We start from the raw sequence: 8,461 nt of genomic DNA, 5'->3' as shown, positions 1-8,461 counted from the left end.
TGTTTCTTAGAAAACGTATTTGCCATAAATAAGTCATTGATTGTGTAGCCATTGTGTTTCTGACAATTATTTCAGAAATTGTCAGAAATTCAATGGCTACATTTGTAAAATAGAATTCAGTTAACTGTAGATGGATTTTATAATAGTCAAATTTCTAATGCCTTTTTTACTTACCCTAAAATGTCTTTTATTGTTTATCTTTGTTATCATTGTGTATATAACAAAATACTTGCTATGTTAACTTTTTTCAGTGAAACACTCAGGGCATTAATTGCATTTATTTTATTGTGAAATCTATAAAGTCTAATTCATGAAAAATGGCAAGCAAACCAATATAAAAGAAATATTAGAAAAAAAGAATGTGCACAGAGAAAGATGCAACTAGGACAAAAAGTTAGAGTACGAAATAAATACATGAATAAAAAGTTAAAATAAGAAATAAAGTCAAAGAAACAAAAGGTCCATTAGTCAACATTTCAAATATTTTCTTTCTTTCTCTCTATATTTACAACATTCATTTTTAAATTCAATGTTGGGTTTTGGAGGGTGGAGAGGTTTTATGCATTTATTAAGAATTATACCTTTTAATAAAAGCATAATCATTGTTCATTTCATTCCCTTAAAAGTCACTGGCGCTTGATATTAATAATACTATCTCTGCTCTCTGTTGATTTGTGTTTGTTAATTCTCTCAGATTCTCTAATGAAGGATTCTTTCACTCAGGTTCAGGACCTTCTTTTAGAAAAGTTTCTGATAGGTAAGAAAACATCTAATTCTAGATCAATGGCTAGAAAGAATAATTTACAATAGATACTGTATCTCTCACCCACCGTTTTTAAAAATCAAACAATGAAAACTTCATGACTCAAAAATTAATGTAGGCGGCGGCCGTGATGGCTGTGGAGCTGGGAGGCTGACTGCCGGGATAGGAGCGGGCCGCGTGCCCAGAGTCTCGGGGCCGCCGCTCCAGCGCGCCTTGCGCCATGGCTGCCTCTGCCGCCTCCTCCGAGCATTTAGAGAAACTGCATCCATGAGGACCTGCAGGGGATGCCCAAGCGGCTGCTGGGGACGGCGGGGACCAAAGAGAAGAAGAAGTTGATCAGAGATTTTGATGAAAAACAACAAGAAGCAAATGAAATGCTGGCAGAGATGGAAGAAGAACTACGTTATGCACCCCTATTTTTCCGTAATCCTATGATGTCCAAACTTCGAACCTACCAGAAAGACCTTGCCAAACTGCATCGGGAAGTGAGAAGCACACCTTTGACAGCCACACCTAGGGCCGAGGGGACCTGAAATTCAGTACCTATGGTGTAGAGAACGAGCACCTGAATCGACTAGAGACTCAAAGGGCCTTGCTTCTGCAAGGCACTGACAGCTTGAACCGGGCCACCCAGAGTATTGAGCGTTCTCATCGGATTGCCACGGAGACTGACCAGATTGGCTCCGAAATCATAGAGGAACTGGGGGAGCAACGAGAACAGCTGGAACGTACCAAGAGCAGACTGGTAAACACAAATGAAAACTTGAGCAAAAGTCGGAAGACTTTTTTTTTTTTTGTCCAGAAAAGTGGTGACCAATAAACTGCTGCTTTCCATTTTCATCTTACTGGAGCTCATCATCCTGGGATGCCTGGTTTATTACAAATTCTTTCGCAAGCACTGAATTTCCTATAAAGAAGGATTCATGGACCAGAACTTTGACTCTCTGAATGAATATGAGAAACATGGAGTAAACTGAGTTGCTGCTGTGGGCTAACAGTCCGAGGATGCACTGTACAGCCAAATGGGAGGAGGGAGGGAAGATGGAGAACCACTTAAAGGTGAAGGAGCATCAATAAGACCAGAATGATATGTTGTTGTTGTTGTTGTTATGTGCCGTCGAGTCGTTTCCGACTCATAGCGACCCTATGCACAACAGCCCTAAACCCTGCTCTATCCTGTGCCAACTGCACCGCCTCTGACACACCCATCCCTATTATCCCAGTCACCGAATCAATCCATCTCATAGAGGGTCTTCCCCTCCTGCGTTGTCCCTCAACCCTCCCAAGCATGATGTCCCTCTCCAAGGACCCGTCCCTCCTGGCAACATGTCCAAAGTATGTCAGACGAAGCCCCAGAATCCTTGCCTCCAAGGAGTAGCTTGGTTTAATCCTCTCCAAGATGAATCTGTTTGTTTTCCTGGCAGTCCATGGTACATTCAGTACTCTTCTCCAGCACCACAGCTCAAAAGCATCCACTCTCCTTCTGTCCTCCCTAGTCATTGTCCAACTCTCTGATGCATAACAAGCGATTGCAAATACCATGGCCTGTGTCAGGCGCACCTTAGTCTCCAGAGAGACACTGTTGCTCCTGAGTACTTATGGTGTGTTTAAATTTTAAAAAAAAATTAATGTATAGGCGAGCTCTGGTGGCCTAGTGGCAAGAAGTTGCACTGGAATCTCAGAGGTGCACGGTTTGAATCCACCAGAGGTCTGATTTGACACACAACATAATGAAATAAAACAAAATTTTTATCAAAAAAATTTAATGTATAGCTTCTGGAAGATGGTTATTTAAGAATTTTGCATTTTGTTGTTGAAAATATGAATAACAAAGCACATACAAATTCGATGATTTCTACATGAACAGTATGATGACTTTGATTACATTCTTCAAATTGTGCAGGCATTCTCAGTCTCCACTTGTAATTTAAAGAGCTCTGATATCACAGTGGTCAAAGGATTTAGCAGCAACCCCCACAGCCATACCCTGGAGAAAGAGGTAGTGTTCTGCTTTGGTAAAGATTATCAGCCTTGGAAACCAAGAAAGGCAGTTCTGCTCTGTTCAATAAGGTTGCTAAGAGTCAGATCTGATTTAATAGCAGTGAAGTTAACTAGCTTTTGCTATTATAGTCACCTTCCTCTAAATTTTGTATCTACTAATTTGTGAGTTGCTTTTAATTATTTGATCCTATATATTAAGTTCTTTGCTTTTGTTTCAAACCTCTGAGTGTTTGTATAGAGAACTCTACAGCCTTGTGGGCAAGGAGTTGAATTGCCAACCAATGCAGCTACAAATTCAAAGCAAGCAGTTTGAATTTACCAGAATCTCTATAATGGACAGTCTCCTCCTGTGTGATTAAAAGCCTACTGCAGGTTCAACTATGAGTTAATTTCAACTTGATGCCATATAACAGTAACAGCAACAGTAATAACCCATGCCCAGTGATTCCTACGTCCAAACTCTATGCTGCAGTATCTTGTACTTGGCAATAGCAGCATCAGTGTCCCATCAACTAACTGTGGGACCTGATGTGTGCTCTAGATGACTGGTCTCCTCAGTGTGGCTTCCCAGCCTATTGGTCTTTGTAATGGTGCTCTATGTTAGGTTTTTACTACACCTACTCCTTCCTCACCTGTTATCTTGATGTTGAGATGTAACCCATATTAAAGGTTACAGTCTGACCTTCCACAGTAAGTACTTCAGGTCCTCCTCACTTTCAACAAGCAAGGTTGTGTCATCTGTATAACAGGTTGTTGATGAGTCTTCCTCCAATCTTAATGGCATATTCTTCTTTGTAGAGTCTGGCCACAAAAATTATTTGCTCAGCCTCTTATCTTGAATAGATATGGAGAAAGGATACAACTCTGACTAACACTCCTCCTGGTTTTAACCCAAATAGAACCCTTGTTCTATTTGGACAACAGTTTCTTGGTCTGGGTATAGATTTTCTCTGAACACAATGTAAGTTTTGCACCAATAGGCAACATCATGTTATGTAGAGATAGAATTAAAACTGTCAATTATTTTATCTTATTTGGATCCACAATCACAATCCTTGGTACCAGCAGTCAGGAGATAAGGAGACATGCTGATTTGGGCAAGTCTGTTGTCAGGGATTTCCCCAAAATCCTGATGAAAGTACACCTGATTCAGGCCGTGGCTTTTTAATTGACTTGCTATGCATCTGAGAACTGGACAATGAATATAGATAACAGAACTGTGATGTTGGAGAAGAGATAGTCCATGGATTGCCGAAAAAAACAAACAGGGTATGCCTTGGGAAAAGGTGCAACCAGAGTGTTCCTCGGAGGCAAGGATGACAAAGTTTCATCTCTGATATTTCATGCATGTTGCTAGGAGAGGCTACCCCTTGGAAAGGGATATCATGCTAGGAAAGGGAGGGCTGAGGAAAGAAAGAAGACCCCCAACTTGGTGTATTGACGTAGTGACTGCAGCAATGTGCTCAAGAAAGTCAAAGATGAAAAGGATGGCATAGGATAGGACAAAAATCAGATCCGTTGTTCACAGAGTTGCTATGAGTTGTACTCAACTCGATGACATCTAAGAACAACAACTCTTCCCTTCTTGTTGTTGTTACGTGCCGTCGAGTCGTTTGTGACTCATAGTGACCCTATGTACAACAGTCCTAAACCCTGCTCTAGCCTGTGCCAATCGCATGCGAAACTCTTCCCTTATTGACAATATTTTTTTTCTTGTAACTTGAAGCTTTATTATTAGATATAGGCACATTTGTAAACGTGCTTTTGTAATAGATCCTCTTATGTAATACCACTCTTATCTCTCATAAAACTTGTTTTCTTTATATTTGTTTCATTTTATATTACTTTAGCAACTCTTTCTTACATTTGCATTTTAGCTGGCATATATTTCCTCCCCATTTCCCTATTCTTACCCCTATTTACCCCATTATTCCTACCCCCCATTACCCCAGCTACTGTGTCAATCCATCTCATCATGTGTATTCCTCTCCTGCACTGTCCCTCCACCTTTCCAAGCATGATGTCACTCTCCAGACAACATGCTCAGAGAATTATTGACAGTATTTTTAAGGGACATTTCACACTTATAACAGTAGTGGAAAAATTTATTAACTGCTTTGGATTGACACAGTAATGAAATCTAAGATATGAAATACTGTAATGAAAACTAAGTAATGAATAGCACTGGCAGTGATGGTTAAGGTTATGTGTCAACTTGTTTGGGCTATAACTCTCAATTATTATACTACTACATAATGATGTAGTCATGAAATAATCCTTCATTTTGTGATACAGAATGGTCATCCTCCATTATCATATAATACCAATTTATATATAATGGCCTGGCCTTTGGAATATAGTCAATTAGTTAAGAGTTGTGTGAATGTATTATGATGAAGACATACATTAAAAAATAAAGCAACTCAACATTTTCAACATGTTTAATGCAGCCATGGTAATTACAGTCTAGATGTGGAATCTCCTCACTCTCTTTTCTAAATTACTGTCTTTAGCATAAATTCAATGTTCACTAAGCAAAATGTTCCCTATTCCCTCACCTCCATCTTCTAGTGTCTACTAATAGATTATGATCTCTCTATATTTACTAGAGGGGCATTGGAGGTGTAATGGGTTAGGCGTCTGGCTGCTAAGAAAGTTCAGCTGTTTACAGTCACCTAGGATAAGATAATTTCTCTCATAAAAAGAAATATATTTTCTTCTTTTTTATCAATATTTTTAGGTTGACATGCACATTTTTTAGTATAAAAAGATGGATATTAGATGAGATCCTGAATATTTCACTAGAACACCAAGAAGCCAAAGAAAAGGGAAAGAAATCAAGAAATTAAAGAGCTGAACAAAAGATTTCAAAGGGCAGCGTGGGAAGACAAAATAAAGTACTATCATGAAATGTGCAAAGAGCTAGAGTCAGAACATCAAAAGGGCTGAACTCGCTCAGCATTTCTTAAGCTGAAGGAACTGAAGAACAAATTCAAGCCTCAAGTTGCCCTATTAAGGATGCTTTGGGCATAATATTAAACGATCCAGGAAGCATTAGAAGAAGGTGGAAGGAGAACAGTCACTGTACCAAAAGGAATTGACTGACACAGAAGAATTTTATGAAACAACATATGAGCAAGTTTGCTGAAACTAAGGAGGACCTGAAGCACTTGCTACAGAAGGTCAAGGACTGTGGTCTTCAATATGGCTTGAAGATCAACATCAAGAAAACAAAGATTCTCAACACTGGGCCAATTGGCAGAACCATAATAGAGAAGAGATTGAGGTGTTGACAATTACAGCTTGCTTAGCTGCAAAATCAACACTCTTGGCACCAACAGTCAGGAAATCAAAATATTAATTTCACTGGGAAAATCTGCTGTCAGTGACTTCTCCAGAGTACTGAAAACCAATGATGTCAGTCTAGAGACGAAGGTGTGCCTAATCCAGGCCATTGTCTTCACAATTACTCATTTGTATCAGAGAGTTGGACAATAACTAAGGATGACAGAAGAAGAATTGATGCCTTTGAATTGTGATGCTGGAGAAGAGTCTTGAACATACCTTGGGCCACCAAGAAAACAAATAGGTCTGTCTTGGAGAAGGAGAAACAAGTCTCTCTTTGGAGGCTAGGATTTTGAAGCTCAGTCTTATATACTTTGGACATGTGACCAGGAGAGATTTGTCTTTGGAAAAGGACATCATGAGAAAAAGGGCAGGAGAGGAAGACACTGGATGAGATAGATTGATACAGTACCTAGAACAATGCAGGTTGGTGTGTCAGAATTAGTTAGACTGGCTCAAGACAAGGCAGGATTCAGAGCTGCTATACAAAGGGTCACTATGGGTCACAGAAGACTCAACAGCACATAACAACAGTAACAACATGAGCAAGAGCCTGTGGTGATGAAGGAAGAAGTTCATGCTGCTCTGAAAGAACTGGCAAAAAACAAGGCTCCAGGAATTGATGGAATACCAATTGACATATTTCAACAAACAGATGCTGCCCTGGATACACTCAGCAAGTTGTGCCAAGAAATCTGGAGGACGATCACCTGGCCAACTGACTGGAAGAAATCACCCAACAGAGTGTGAAAATTATAGAATAATATCATTAATAACATATGTAAGCAAGATTCTACTGAAAATTGTAAAAAAATGACTGGAATAGCACATCAACAGAGAACTACCAGATGTACAGGCTGGGTTTAGAAGAGGCCGTGATAAGGGATATTATAGCTAATGCTAGATGGATTTTGGCTGAAAGCAGAGAGTACCAGAGGTATGTCTGTCTGTGTTTCATTGACTATCACAACAAACTGTGGCTAACTCTGAGAAGAATGGGAATCCTTGTACACTTGACTGTACTTATGCAAAACTTATACTTCGACCAGGAGGCAGTCATCAAAACAGAGCAAGGAAACACTGCATGGTTCAAAATCGCACCTTTTCCATTTATATGCAGAACAAATCATCTGGGAGGCGGGGCTCTATGAGGATGAGTGTGGCATCTCTTGGAGGAAGATTCATCAAAAAACCTACATTTTGCAGATGGCACAGCCTTGCTTGCTGAAATTGAGGAGGATCTGAAGCACTGCTGTACAAGGTCAAGGACTGCAGCTTTTAATATGAATTGAAGCTCAACATCAAGAAAACAAAGATTTTCATCACTAGCCTAATTGGTAGCATCATGATAGATGGTGAAGAGATTGAGATTGTTAACAGCTTTAGTTTGCTTGCCTCCACAATCAACACTCTTGGTACCAGCAGCCAGGAAATTAAAAGGCAAATTGCAAGGGAAAGTTTGCTGTCAGGGACCTCTCCAGAATACTGAAGAGCAGATATATCAGTCTGGAGACTAAGATGTGTCTGATACAGGCTATAGTCTTTTCATTTACTTGCTATGCATCAGAAAGCTGGACTAGGGATGATAGAAAGAGCATGGATCCTTTTGAGCTGTGGTGCTAGAGAAGATTATTGAATATGCCATGGACTGCCAGGAGAACAAACAGGTTCTTCCTAGACAAGGTGAAACCAGGCTTCTCCTTGGAGGCAAGGATTCTGAAGCTTCATCTGACATACTTTGGGCATGTTACAAGGAAGGACTAATTCTTGGAGAGGGACATCACGCTTGGAAGGGTGGAGGGACGGCACAAGAGAGGAAGAACCTCAATGAAATAGATTGATTCAGTGAATGGTTTAATACAGGCAGGTGTGTCACTGACAATAAGGTTAACACAGGATAGAGCAGTGTTTAGGGCTGTTGTATATGGGGTCGCTATGAGTTGCAAGTGACTTGATGGCACATAACAAGAGCAATAACTTACAAAGTTTATATACATTATTTTTTACACTGTACCTTATCCCTTTTCCTTTACTCTCCCTTTCCTCCAACCCATCAAATTGTGCAACCCTATCATTAACATCCCCACCCATCTATCCTCACCTCTGTGCTGTCTCCTCACCCCTTGCCTCCTCATACATATTCTACAGTAATGGCCTTATACAGTATTTGTCCTTATGGGACTGAGTTAGTTCACTTAGTATAATATTCTACTGTCCCTCCCAAGTTGTTGTTGTTGTTGTTGTTGTTGTTGTTGTTATGTGCCGTCAAGTCGCCTGCGACTCATAGCGACCCTATGTACAACAGCCCTAAACTCCGCTCTGTCCTGTGCCAATCGCACTGGCTCTGACACT

The 8,461-nt window shown here is 40.2% G+C and overlaps 1 pseudogene; it reads left to right on the top strand.

Annotated features, from left to right (window-relative positions):
* The first annotated feature begins 983 nt into the window (after positions 1 to 983).
* Positions 984 to 1,665, top strand: LOC102876403 (annotated as a pseudogene).
* Positions 1,666 to 8,461: the final 6,796 nt, after the last annotated feature.

The sequence above is a fragment of the Elephantulus edwardii genome, unplaced genomic scaffold (assembly GCF_000299155.1).
Source record: "Elephantulus edwardii isolate Elephantulus edwardi_28Jun2011 unplaced genomic scaffold, EleEdw1.0 scaffold00209, whole genome shotgun sequence".
In the NCBI taxonomy this organism is placed as follows: domain Eukaryota; kingdom Metazoa; phylum Chordata; class Mammalia; order Macroscelidea; family Macroscelididae; genus Elephantulus; species Elephantulus edwardii.
Note: the sequence above shows the minus strand (reverse complement) of the source record. Positions and strands in the feature narration are given on the sequence as shown.